The sequence below is a fragment of the Nansenia antarctica genome (genome assembly GCF_963989245.1).
Source record: "Nansenia antarctica genome assembly, chromosome: 3".
NCBI lineage: Eukaryota > Metazoa > Chordata > Actinopteri > Argentiniformes > Microstomatidae > Nansenia > Nansenia antarctica.
In genome coordinates this window covers 34,079,204-34,094,858 of record NC_137688.1, presented here as the reverse complement: position 1 = coordinate 34,094,858, position 15,655 = coordinate 34,079,204, and positions in this window count along the sequence as shown.

Below are 15,655 nucleotides of genomic sequence, written 5' to 3'. Positions count from 1 at the left end.
CCTCACATAGATATAGAACACTGTTCACCTCACCTAGATATAGAACACTGTTCACCTCACATAGATATAGAACACTGTTCACCTCACATAGATATAGAACACTGTTCACCTCACATAGATATAGAACACTGTTCACCTCACATAGATATAGAACACTGTTCACCTCACATAGATATAGAACACTGTTGTATCTCTGTGGTACCTCACGTCTTCCACTTTACCTCGCCTCTACCGCCCCTCCACCTCCTCTATTACGCTCTGTGCAACTTCAAACACGCCTCCACAACTTTTGATACCATAACAGATGTACATAATAATAAACTGTGGGCCTAAAGAATCAAGATAATTACGATACATTAATATATGGTAACATATTCACAGGTGTTGTGCTCTCAACCCAGCCAGCCAGTGCCCAAACAGGTAAGAAAACCACCGTAGTAATTAAGTAGTAGTAAATAAGTAGCATACTGTAGCCTCCTCTCTGAGGTGATGAAGACTCTCTCACTGCAAACAGGGACCCCAACTTCTGGATGATGTGTGATTTCTCCTCTGTTTTTCCCTCCAGTAAACGTGGCGTTGGGGGGAGTGGCCACTCAGTCATCACAGTATGGTGATGCTCCTGCTCCTAGAGCCATTGATGGGAACAGAGACCCAGACTGGACCAGAGGATCCTGTACCCACACCCAATCTGAGACCAGCCCCTGGTGGAGAGTGGACCTGCTGCATGTGTACAGAGTCTCTGCTGTGTCCATCACCAACAGAGGGGACTGCTGTCATGAGAGGCTTGATGGAGCTGAGATCCTCATCGGTAACTTACTGGAGAACAACGGCAACAACAACCCCAGGTGATACATTCAACACTCCCTGTCTGACAGGTGATATATTGAACACTTCCTGTCTGTCAGCTGTTTGGATAGTCCTTATCCATGTCAGTGCATATTTGATTGATTCATGGTACTGATTCTGAACAAATACATTGACCATTACTCCCCCCCCCCCCCCCCTCTCTCTCTCTCTCTCTCAGATGTGCTGTCATCAGCAGCATCCCAGCAGGACAGACCTCCACCTTCCAGTGTAACAACATGGAGGGTCGCTACGTCAGTGTGGTCATCCCTGGCAGGAGTGAACTCCTTAGTCTGTGTGAAGTGGAGGTGTTTGAAACGCCTGCAGGTAATTATTAAACCATGTTCTTGGTAACATGAACTAGTTATTAAGCTCATAGACCAGTCTTAACTAAGGTCAAGCAACTGGCCGCTGGTTACATTTAGGTAGTATTGTGGTCCACTTTGGTCACTGCTTGGGAAATGAGGCCCAAATAATAAAATAAAGTGTGTGTACGCCCCACTGCGTCCCTGATGAAGACCTCATAAAAGTCTGTTCCACAGTAATGCCTTCCTCTCTCCCACCACCAGATGAACGCCTGAAGAGACAAGTGGTGAGAGTGGAGCTGCAGTCAGACGTCCAACTGGACCCTAACGACCCTGAGATGAATGCAAAGATTTTAGAAAAGGTATTGCGCTCACACAACTGGTCTCATGTCTCATTTTCCATGCATTGCTACAATGTTTATGTTTACGCCCCTTCAGTCTAGGGAAACCAGGGCCTAACACATTGCAGCGATGCTTCGGGTGTGGGTGCGGTACCAAACAAAAACACTGCAAAGTAAAATGAAAGAATTTATTAATGAACAAAAAGAACGCCACAAGGAAACCAAGGGGACGCTGTACGGTGCCAAAATAAGAAAATATAGAAAGTCCTAGCTACCTAACCCCACCAGCTCTAAAATACAAAGGAAAGTGGCTGGCATCCGTTCTTAACCTAATGTGTATAACAACTGTCTCTATTTGATTGATTGATTGATTTAGATTGGTCCCCTTTTTTTTTTTTTTTTTTTACTTATACAATTCATAATACAGATATAAAAAATGTACACAGTCACAATGCGTAACACCAGGACCAAAAAGGTGTAGGCTGAAGCCATGGCTTATTGCGCCTACCCTTTTTACATGTATGATTTTTCCCCATGAGTACATAATCAAAACATTGAAACTTTTATAAACAAAATTTCACTTACGCATCTTAACAGAAAACTCAAAAGTACCAAACAAAAAACTATATTAATGCGCCTACCCTTTTTACATTAGTGGTTTTCCCCTTATGAGTGCATAATCAAGACATAGAAACTATGTGAACATCTATTAGGGCTTTCACACCGGCAAAGAACCGTGCCGTTTCGCGTGCGCGTTCGGAAACCTCAGAACGTTGGTGCTGTCTGGCGAACGAGCCCGCGTTCATACCAGTGCATGAACGCGGGCTCGTTCGCCAGACAGCGCCAACGTTCAGAGGTTCCCAAACGCGAACGCGAACGCGAACCAGCACGGTTCTTTGCCGGTGTGAAAGCCCTATCAGTGATGTTATGTAGACCCATGGGCATCTTACCTATCCCCTCTGGGCCTACACGTAGAAAATGACAAACAAAAACCCTATACCGTGTATAGGTTTAAACATGAGCCAAAAAATAACTAAATTAAACACATGGCTTGGCCACAGAACTTTCAACATAACTTAACAAACAAAACACAAACAATGGCTCCCAAACTGTGGACAGGAGGGCTTTTAAATAGGCGGACGAACGGCTGATGCATTGAATGAGTGAGAGGAGGTGACACAGAAGGAAACAGCACAACAGGAGGTGGAACGTAACAGTTAGTTTTTTTCGTAGAGTGAGAAACTGTATATGTTTTGTGAAATGGGAGACTTGTTTTATGTTATAGATTCATGAGGAGCTGAAGAAGCGAGGGGTGCCAGAGGGCTTCAAACTGACATGGAGAAAACAAGCAGATGGGAATGTGTTCCACGAGAAACAAGAGACCACTAAGAAGACCAGGAAGAAGAGAGATGAGTTCTAACTGTCTCCTTAGGCCACTTTTGACCCCGGGGTGAATCAACAGCGTTTTCACACTGTGACAATCTGGGATTGGTACATCCACTTTTTAATTTAATAATTTTTTATTAATGATAGTCATTAGTAGTCATTGGTATTTGATTGTCATTGCTATAGTCATTGATTCTTGACAAATATAACATAAAAATGGGTGGGCTGACCTCTTCGAATCACAGATTGCCCCTTTAAACACAGGGTGCGCTCCACCACAACGGTTTCTCACTGGAGGTTTCACCCTGGGGGGAGCGTCTGGACCCTGTGTTCAACCTGCTCCTTTGGAGGGTTGACTCACTCAGGTTGAACATCTCACCTCATTGGGGTGAAAAGTCCAGTGAGAAAACGTTCGCTCCTTCTCCTGGTGTTGCTCCGCGGTGAAATGGCCAGTGTGAAAACTCATTTATTTTCCTTTCATTAAAATGTGTTGAAATTAGTTGAAAATGCTTCTTAGAGCTCTCAAGTGGATGTGGATTGTATCTAAAAGGCACAATCTGGATTTGTTCTGCTGTTTAATAATCATCTGAATTCATTATACATTATACATTATAATGAAGATTACATTAAGTAGTATATTAATAGTATAGTATAGTGCCTATAGAAAGTCTACAGCCCCTTTCAAAATGATCACCTATTGTTGCACCAGCGCCTGGAATCGAAATACATTAAAATAAGATTTATTCCCCACTGATATACCCCGCCTACTGGACACAAAATGAAATGAAAGAATGATCAATAATTTATAAAAAATGAAACTCCCCAGTCCCTGCCGGTGACAAGCGTACCCATAACATGATGTAGCTACCAATAACATGATGCATCTACCCATAACATGACGCAGCATACCCATATCATGATGCATCTACCCATAACATGACGCATCATACCCATAACATGATGAATCATACCCATAACATGATGTAGCTACCCATAACACGATGCATCATACCCATAACATGACACATCTACCCATAACATGACGCATCATACCCATAACATGATGCATCATACCCATAACATGATGCATCTACCCATAACATGATGCATCTACCCATAACATGATGCATCTACCCATAACATGATGCATCATACCCATAACATGATGCATCTACCCATAACATGATGTATCTACCCATAACATGATGCATCTACCCATAACATGATGCATCTACCCATAACATGACGCATCATACCCATAACATGATGCATCTACCCATAACTTGACGCATCATACCCATAACATGATGAATCATACCCATAACATGATGTAGCTACCCATAACATGACGCATCTACCCATAACATGACGCATCATACCCATAACATGATGCATCATACCCATAACATGATGCATCATACCCATAACATGATGCATCTACCCATAACATGATGCATCATACCCATAACATGACACATCTACCCATAACATGACGCATCATACCCATAACATGATGCATCATACCCATAACATGATGCATCTACCCATAACATGATGCATCATACCCATAACATGACGCATCATACCCATAACATGATGCATCATACCCATAACATGATGCATCTACCCATAACATGATGCATCATACCCATAACATGATGCATCATACCCATAACATGATGCAGCATACCCATAACATGATGCATCATACCCATAACATGATGAATCATACCCATAACATGATGCATCTACCCATAACATGATGTATCTACCCATAACATGATGCATCTACCCATAACATGATGCATCTACCCATAACATGACGCATCATACCCATAACATGATGCATCTACCCATAACTTGACGCATCATACCCATAACATGATGCATCATCCCCATAACATGATGCATCTACCCATAACATGATGCATCATACCCATAACATGATGCATCTACCAATAACATGACGCATCTACCCATAACATGATGCATCTACCCATAACATGATGTAGCATACCCATAACATGACGCATCTACCCATAACATGATGCATCTACCCATAACATGATGCATCTACCCATAACATGATGCATCTACCCATAACATGATGCATCATACCCATAACATGATGCATCTACCCATAACATGATGCATCTACCCATAACATGATGCATCTACCCATAACATGATGCATCTACCCATAACATGATGTATCTACCCATAACATGACGCATCTACCCATAACATGATGCATCTACCCCATAACATGATGCATCATCCCCATAACAAGATGCATCTACCCATAACATGATGCATCATACCCATAACATGATGCATCTACCCATAACATGATGCATCTACCCATAACATGATGCATCATACCCATAACATGATGCAGCTACCCATAACATGATGCATCTACCCATAACATGATGCATCATACCCATAACATGATGCATCTACCCATAACATGATGCATCTACCCATAACATGATGCATCTACCCATAACATGATGTAGCATACCCATAACATGATGTAGCATACCCATAACATGACGCATCTACCCATAACATGATGCATCATACCCATAACATGATGCATCATCCCCATAACATGATACATCATCCCCATAACATGATGCATCATCCCCATAACATGATGCATCATACCCATAACATGATGCATCATACCCATAACATGATGCATCATACCCATAACATGATGCATCATCCCCATAACATGATGCATCATCCCCATAACATGATGCATCATCCCCATAACATGATGCATCATACCCATAACATGATGCATCATACCCATAACATGATGCATCTACCCATAACATGATGCATCATACCCATAACATGATGCATCATCCCCATACCATGATACATCTACCCATAACATGATGCATCTACCCATAACATGATGCATCTACCCATAACATGATGCATCTACCCATAACATGATGCATCATACCCATAACATGATGCATCATACCCATAACATGATGCATCATACCCATAACATGACGCATCATACCCATAACATGACGCATCTACCCATAACATGACGCATCATACCCATAACATGACGCATCTACCCATAACATGATGCATCATACCCATAACATGATGCATCATCCCCATAACACTTTGTTCTGCTGTATCTCTTGAATTCATCACGTCATTTTGAAAGTGGGTGTAGACTTTCTATAGGCTTTATGTGAGATCTGTAATGACCAGTGGCGGACTCAGGCTGTTTGAAGGGCAGGGGCGAAAAGAAAAAAAGGGCACCTACTGCACAACATGGGACCCCATCAGTGCACATGGTCAAGTTTAGACCATTGGAAGGGCAGCCAATAGGGCACATCCTCTAATTTTGCCACTCAAAAGGGCACTTTAATGCGACGTTTTTCAACTGTGGGGGCACATGGTCATGTTTAGACCATTGGAGGGGCACCAATAGGGCACGTCCTCTCATTTTCGCCACTCAAATGGGCATTTTTGCCACTCAAAAGGGCACTTAAGAGAGACGTTTTTCAACTGTGGGTGCACTAAGAGGGGCGGTCGCCCCCCCCATGAGTCCGCCAGTGGTAATGACTGCCCTCTTAGTTGACCATTTAGTTGATAATATTACCTCAGATAATTGTGGTTTTATTATATATAAACAAAATAGCCACATTGTTGTTTTTTAATCTTCGATTAGCATACAAATGGAGGTTACAGGTTGGTACAGAAGACCCAATATTGTTTATATGATATATTAGGATATATTATGTGATATGTATGATTATATTTTCAAATCATCTACATAAAGCCTTGTTGAGACCTATTTCAGACAACCTCTGGATAAGTAGGCAATGGCAGACCGTATCTAAGGCCTTGCCTAGGTCTATAAATAACGCAGCACAATGATTTTTTCGCTCTAGGTTGGTAATTACAGGAAATACAGTCAAAACTTCAGAAACTTAATATGTTTTATTCTCCATCACTGTTATGTATTTAATTGACTGTTTCTCGTTATCTAATTAAAGGTTAGTATATAACATTCTTACGTTGTTTTTTGGGCTGAGATATTTGATTGATGATTAATGGTGGAACTATGATGTCTTCCTGAAGGAACTGCCATGGGGGTATTAGCCTGGGAACTGGGGTTACCGTGGTTCCCAACATAACTGTATTAGTCTACTGGGGTTCTCCATAACTGTATTAGTCTGGACACTGGGGTTCTCTATAACTGTATTAGTCTGGACACTGGGGTTCTCTATAACTGTATTAGTCTGGACACTGGGGTTCTCTATAACTGTATTAGACTAGACACTGGGGTTCTCTATAACTGTATTAGTCTAGACACTGGGGTTCTCTATAACTGTATTAGTCTAGACACTGGGGTTCTCTATAACTGTATTAGTCTAGACACTGGGGTTCTCTATAACTGTATTAGTCTAGACACTGGGGTTCTCTATAACTGTATTAGTCTAGACACTGGGGTTCTCTATAGCTGTATTAGTCTAGACACTGGGGTTCTCTAAAACTGTATTAGTCTAGACACTGAGGTTCTCTATAACTGTATTAGACTAGACACTGGGGTTCTCTATAACTGTATTAGTCTAGACACTGAGGTTCTCTATAACTGTATTAGACTAGACACTGGGGTTCTCTATAGCTGTATTAGTCTAGACACTGGGGTTCTCTATAACTGTATTAGACTAGACACTGGGGTTCTCTATAACTGTACTAGTCTAGACACTGGGGTTCTCTATAACTGTATTAGTAGACACTGAGGTTCTCTATAGCTGTATTAGTAGACACTGGGGTTCTCTATAACTGTATTAGTCTGGACACTGGGGTTCTCTATAACTGTATTAGACTAGACACTGAGGTTCTCTATAACTGTATTAGTCTAGACACTGGGGTTCCCTATAACTGTATTAGTCTAGACACTGGGGTTCTCTATAACTGTATTAGTCTAGACACTGAGGTTCTCTATAACTGTATTAGTCTAGACACTGGGGTTCTCTATAACTGTATTAGTCTACACTGGGGTTCTCTATAACTGTATTAGTCTGGACACTGGGGTTCTCTATAACTGTATTAGACTAGACACTGGGGTTCTCTATAACTGTATTAGTCTAGACACTGGGGTTCTCTATAGCTGTATTAGTCTAGACACTGGGGTTCTCTATAACTGTATTAGTCTGGACACTGAGGTTCTCTATAACTGTATTAGTCTAGACACTGAGGTTCTCTATAACTGTATTAGTCTAGACACTGGGGTTCTCTATACCTGTATTAGTCTAGACACTGGGGTTCTCTATAACTGTATTAGTCTAGACACTGGGGTTCTCTATAGCTGTATTAGTCTAGACACTGAGGTTCTCTATAGCTGTATTAGTCTAGACACTGAGGTTCTCTATAACTGTATTAGTCTAGACACTGGGGTTCTCTATAGCTGTATTAGTCTAGACACTGAGGTTCTCTATAACTGTATTAGTCTAGACACTGAGGTTCTCTATACCTGTATTAGTCTAGACACTGGGGTTCTCTATAACTGTATTAGTCTAGACACTGGGGTTCTCTATAACTGTATTAGTCTAGACACTGGGGTTCTCTATAACTGTATTAGTCTAGACACTGGGGTTCTCTATAACTGTATTAGTCTGGACACTGGGGTTCTCTATAACTGTATTAGTCTAGACACTGGGGTTCTCTATAACTGTATTAGTCTGGACACTGGGGTTCTCTATAACTGTATTAGTCTAGACACTGGGGTTCTCTATAACTGTATTAGTCTGGACACTGGGGTTCTCTATAACTGTATTAGTCTAGACACTGGGGTTCTCTATAACTGTATTAGTCTAGACACTGAGGTTCTCTATAGCTGTATTAGTCTAGACACTGGGGTTCTCTATAACTGTATTAGTCTAGACACTGAGGTTCTCTATAACTGTATTAGTCTAGACACTGGGGTTCTCTATAGCTGTATTAGTCTAGACACTGGGGTTCTCTATAACTGTATTAGTCTAGACACTGGGGTTCTCTATAGCTGTATTAGACTAGACACTGGGGTTCTCTATAGCTGTATTAGTCTGGACACTGGGGTTCTCTATAACTGTATTAGTCTAGACACTGGGGTTCTCTATACCTGTATTAGTCTAGACACTGGGGTTCTCTATAGCTGTATTAGTCTAGACACTGGGGTTCTCTATAGCTGTATTAGTCTAGACACTGGGGTTCTCTATACCTGTATTAGTCTAGACACTGGGGTTCTCTATAACTGTATTAGTCTAGACACTGGGGTTCTCTATAGCTGTATTAGTCTGGACACTGGGGTTCTCTATAACTGTATTAGTCTAGACACTGGGGTTCTCTATAACTGTATTAGTCTAGACACTGGGGTTCTCTATAACTGTATTAGTCTAGACACTGGGGTTCTCTATAACTGTATTAGTCTGGACACTGAGGTTCCCTCCTTAACGATATTCAGGACAGTGCGGGACGCTGCATTAGGGTCTAATAAAAACATTTTTTAAAAAGTAAAAGCTTCGCACAAAAAGCAGACACACCCCCCCGCTAACACCACTACCAGACACATCCCTCAAGCATGCTGGTGTTTTCCCTCGAAGCAAGAGGTCACAGTGCCTAGTGATGGTGGAACATTAGAAAGAGATATAACAGTGCTTTGAATATTCAAATATGTCAGTTGTGTTCCTCATTGAGCTCACGCAGTATACTAGATGTTGACTAAACGACAACAAGGCAACCAGAGCCATGTTGCCAAGACAACAGGGGCCCATGTGATATGATGACTGGTACGCCATAAAGTAAGGACACGGAAAGAGACACACACAGGTAGACATAGAGGACAGACAGCCTAAAGACACACACAGGTAGACATAGAGGACAGACAGACTAAAGAGAGACACACAGGTAGACATAGATGACACACAGGTAGACATAGAGGACACACAGGTAGACATGGGAGACAGACAGCCTAAAGAGAGACACACAGGTAGACATAGAGGACAGACAGCCTAAAGAGAGACACACAGGTAGACATAGAGGACAGACAGGTAGACATAGGGGACAGACAGGTAGACATAGGGGACAGACAGCCTAAAGAGAGACACACAGGTAGACATAGGAGACAGACAGCCTAAAGAGTAGGGGTGTAACGGATCACCTAACTCACGGATCGGATCGTGTCACGGTTTTTGAGTCACGGATCGGATCATTTTTCGGATCAACACAAAACATTTTTGTTTTTATAAAAACTGCTTTTTCCTTGAATTCTGTAAAAACACCACTTTTACTATGTGACAAAAACCAACAACATTCAAGATGTCAAAACTGGTAATATATATATATACATACATATATACATATATATATAATATATATATATATATATAACATATTCTACACTCAAACATTACATAATTACGGTATACTGAAATACACTCAATTTAAATGATAGGAGAGAGGGAGGAGGCGCCTGGTTGCAGCAGTGAATCACTGGGCTCTTTAAAGCAGATGAATAAACATGTTTTATGCCACTTTTAACTAAATAATAAAGTGAACCCTTATTTTGAACATGGTATGAAAAAAATGCCTACATTATCAGAAGTTGTCGAGCTAACTTTTTCGTGCCTCCCGTCATAGTTGACAGAGAAGCCAAAGTGCTCCCATACATGGGATTTAAATGACGAGGGAGCCATTTCGAGTTCTTCTCCGCCGAACAACGTAACATGATACACTTGGGCCGCGTTCGTAAATTCGCTTTGAGAGCGCCGGAGCGCACACTGGGTCCGACGTCATAAAGGGACCAAGTAATTTGATTGGACAAGAGCGCTCAGCGCTCAGATTCCAGAGCGGATTTACGAACGCGGATTTACGAACGCAGCCTTGTTGTTGTGGATTTCCAGCTTCACGTGTAGTGAGCAAACAACGGATTCTTTTTCTTTCGCATTATCAACCTATCATTGCGCTTTAGAGTAAAACAAAGCCCGCAAATGTCGCGTCTATCTTTTCATGGCAACTCTACATTGTGATTTACAAGAGATATTAAGTAATATTATTACTTGTTAACATTTGGCAATTGATCCGCGGTACACATGCGTTCCGAACCGTGGAGGGCGATCCGAACGGATCACGGAATTTCCGTGATCCGTTACACCCCTACTAAAGAGAGACACACAGGTAGACATAGAGGACAGACAGCCTAAAGAGACACACAGAGGACAGACGAGAGAGACACAGTTTCTGTTGTGTAGTAAACATTATGTTATACTGTATTTGAATATGAATTTGAATGCATATGTTGTGTTCCATGCTGAATCATCCTGAACCTCTATATTTTAGCCTGGCTCACCAGAGTCATTTGCATGGAGCCAAAACCACAGAGGTCCATGTGACATGACGACTGGTATCAAGGAAGGAGAGAGAACACCTGAAGAGACACACTGGTACACACAGGAGAGAGATACACAGACAGACAGAGAGAGATAGCTACTGGTGAGTGATACTTGTCAATAATTCAAAATAGTTATCCTTGTCTTGTAAAGCTTTTTTTGTTTTACTGTTTAGTAACAACTTGTAACATATTGATTTAGTAATTAGAATGAGTAATTGTATTCTTTTAAAACCACTGTCAGCATATTTTCAGAAATCCTTTGTTTGATTTATGATGTTGAGACTTTTAAACGATTTTAAATGATGTATAGTTTTGAACATGCACTACAAAGATGTCATAGACACCAGTGCTATTTGCATTTACATTTTGTTAGTGACCTGGGGGGTATTCCATCAACGCCGCTAAAGGAAAATTGTCTCACAAGACTTATAAAAAATAACCCTGGATTTTCCTTTAGTGATGTTGATGGAATACCCCCCTAGTAGGCAACAATTACTGTGTGTGTATTTGTGGGTGTGGGTGTGGGTGTGTGTTCGTTCGCGCATACCTGTGTGTGTGTGTGTGTTTTCTGTTGCATATTTGAATTCATTGTGTGTGTGTGTGTGTTTTCGTTCGTGCATTGTGTGAGTGTGTGTGTGTGTGTGTGTGTGTGTGTGCGTATATGTGTGTGTGTGTGTGTGTGTGTTCGTGTTCGTTCGTGCATACCTGTGTGTGTGTGTGTTTTCTGAAGCATATTTGAATTCATTGTGTGTGTGTGTGTGTTTTCGTTCTCGTTCGTGCATACCTGTGTGAGTGTGTGTGTGTGTGTGTGTGTGTGTGTGTGTGTGTGTGCGCGCGTGCGTGCGTGCGCGCGTGTGTTCGTTCGCGCATACCTGTGTGTGTTTTCTGAAGCATATTTGAATTCATTGCACCCTCATCTGACTCTCTTTGTTTTTGAATGTTCGTCATGGGTGTTATAAACGTTCCTTTACCACATTTGTCCAAATATTAACTTGATTATTAATATTCACTCCATCGTACAGCTCTCATTCAGATGACGATGTCAATAAATTCAAATCGTACAATGTGTATGATTGGTACATTCTAAACATGAAGATATCCACACGTAGCCATCTCTACACTGCTGTAGGCTACGTTCATGAGGTTAGGATGGTACTCTCTACAGTTCTAGCAAACTGGTGATTGAAGAGCGTGGGAGGCAGCACTGTACAGTAGATGTTCTTATTTCATCTGTACAGACAGGAGACAGGTGTGGAGGCCTGAATGAAGCCCCAACCACCAGCCATGCAGTGGGGTCTATTTCTCCTCTCTGTGATGGGTAAGTGTCTTACAGTAATAGTACCTGTGTGTTAGTGGGCCTCTGATATGTACCTGCTTATTCAACAGGTGTCTTAGTCACAGGTTAGACAGGCTTTCCTCTCACAGTTGTTTCTTTGAGTTCTCTGGTGGTGAAAATGACAAATGGCGATAACAATGGTGAATAGCTGTAGGTTGTCATGGTGACGGTAATAATCTCTCTGTACCTGTGAGCACCTGTTTCCTGCTCACCTATGTGCCTATGACCCATTAACCTTGGTGATACTGCCACCTAGTGTACAAACTACCATAAACATCATAAAACCACAATAAATACACACAACACATACAATAAGTCAACAAAATGCCCAAAATGGCTCCTACACACACTACAGAATATGTATTTATTCATATGTTTATCACTATATGTACATATACACCTCACATAGATATAGAACAATGTTCACCTCACATAGATATAGAACACTGTTTACCTCACATAGATATAGAACACTGTTTACCTCACATAGATATAGAACACTGTTCACCTCACATAGATATAGAACACTGTTCACCTCACATAGATATAGAACACTGTTCACCTCACATAGATATAGAACACTGTTTACCTCCCATAGATATAGAACACTGTTCACCTCACATAGATATAGAACACTGTTCACCTCACATAGATCTAGAACACTGTTCACCTCACATAGATATCGAACACTGTTGTATCTCTGTGGTACCTCACGTCTTGCACTTTACCTCTCCTCTACCTCCCCTCCACCTCCTCTATTACGCTCTGTGGAACTTCAAACACACCTCCACAACTATTGATACCATAACAGATGTACATAATAATATACTGTCTGTGGGCCTGAAGAATCAAGATAATTATGATACATTCATATGGTAACATATTCACAGGTGTTGTGCTCTCAACCCAGCCAGCCAGTGCCCAAACAGGTAAGAAAACCACCTTAGTAATTGTAAATAAGTAGGATACTGTAGCCTCCTCTAGGAGTTGGTGACGCCTCTCTCACTGCAAACAGGGATGACAACTTTGTTTAGGAGATAATTATGGTACGATCTGATCTGATATCAGCTTTTAACAGAAAAAGGAATCTACTGCTTGTCCCCAAATATCATGTGTCATGTTGAACATCATCACACATGCAGCCTTAGCCCCCCCCCCCCCCCCCCCCCTCTAGACAACGTTCCTGGTCAGCCCCTCACCTCTGGTAGTGAAAACGACAAATGGTGAAAACAATGTTGAATAGCTCTAGGTTGTCATGGTGACGGTAAGAACCGTGTGTCTCTGTACCTGTGAGCACCTGTTTCCTGCTCACCTGTGTGCCTAGAGGTACATATCATCCATTAATCTCGGTGATACTGCCACCTAGTGTACAAACTACGTTAAACATCCTAAAACACTAAATACACACAACACATAGAATAAGTCAACAAAATGCCCAAAATGTCTCCTAACACTACAGAATATTTATTTATTCATGTGTTTATCACTATATGTACATGTGATCCAGAACACTGTTGACCTCACATAGATATAAAACACTGTTCCCCCCCCCAGACAACGTTCCTGATCAATCGCCCCCCCCTCTCTAGACAACGTTCCTGGTCAGCCCCCCCCCCCCCCCCCCCCAACCGTGATGTGATGTGTGATTTCTCCTCTGTGTTTCCCTCCAGTAAACGTGGCGTTGGGGGGAGTGGCCACTCAGTCATCACAGTGGAGTAATGCTGCTGCTCCTAGAGCCATTGATGGGAACAGAGACCCAGACTATTTCAGAGGATCCTGCAGCCACACTCTACAGCAGTGGTTCCCAACCGGGGGTACGCGGACCCCTAGGGGTAGGTGAGGGGATTGCAGGGGGTACGTGGAAAGATGTGGAATTATAATTTATTTCCCTTTCCAAAAAAATTATTAAATATAGTTGTTTCATAAACCTGTTGTTAAAATGGTACGCTGCAACTTAAGTTCCTCCCAGACAGGTGATGACTGTAACACAAGTGGTAGTCACGTCACATTTAAATCACGTTCACGATCATTTTCGCGCGCAAGTCAGCTAGGCCTGTCAGTATACCGCAAAGATGGACAGATGGCTAAAACGACCAGCTACAGTAACGGTCAGATCAGAGGCAGATCAGACGGTCAGATCAGATAAAAAAAAAAAAAAAAAGGACCCCGCTATTATTTGGAAACATATGTTTTGTGGGGATTTACATGTAGCCTACATCGGCTGATCCACCACAGCCACAGTGCTTTTTCTGCGGCGAAGTCCTGGCTAATAATTCAATGAAGCCATCCCATTTACAGCGACACCAGAGCACCAAACACCTAGCAACTGTTGGTAAAACTGACGACTTTTTCAAGCGAAAACTGTCAGAGTTCAAGTCAAGTCAGGCTACACTGAAGGAAGCGGCAAGTGTGTCAAGCAAAGCACTGGAGGCGTCCTATGCTATTTCATTACTGGTGGCTAAGTAAAAAAAAACACATTCAATCGTCGAAGATCTGATTTTGCCTGCTGCTATGATTTTGGCTAAAACTATGCTGGACAAGAAAGCAGCTGACGCGCTCAAGTTGGTACCATTATCAAACAATACCGTCTCCTGTCGGATTGATGATATGTCCATAAATATCGTCGGACAAGTGGTGGATAAAATGAAGCAAGCAGGTCAGTTCGCTTTGCAATTAGATTAAATGACCGACGTTAGTGGGGAGGCTCAGCTGCTGGCTTTTGTGCATTATAAAGAAGAGTCGGACATAAATGAGCTATCTTGTTTTGCAAGACGCTGCCAGGAAAGACAACTGGCGAGGAAATATTTCTGATTATTGACAGCTTCTTCAAACGATCTGGAGTGGAAATGATGCAGTCACATCTGTACCGATGGAGCGGCAGCAATGACGGGTAAGGTGCGTGGGCTGCTTGGGCGTGTGATGAAGGTGAACCCCGAAATTAAGTGGATGCACTGTATTATTCACCGGGAGGCACTCGCCAGCAAAAGGATGAGCCCCGAGTTAAGTGCAGTTATGGACGACGCAGTTA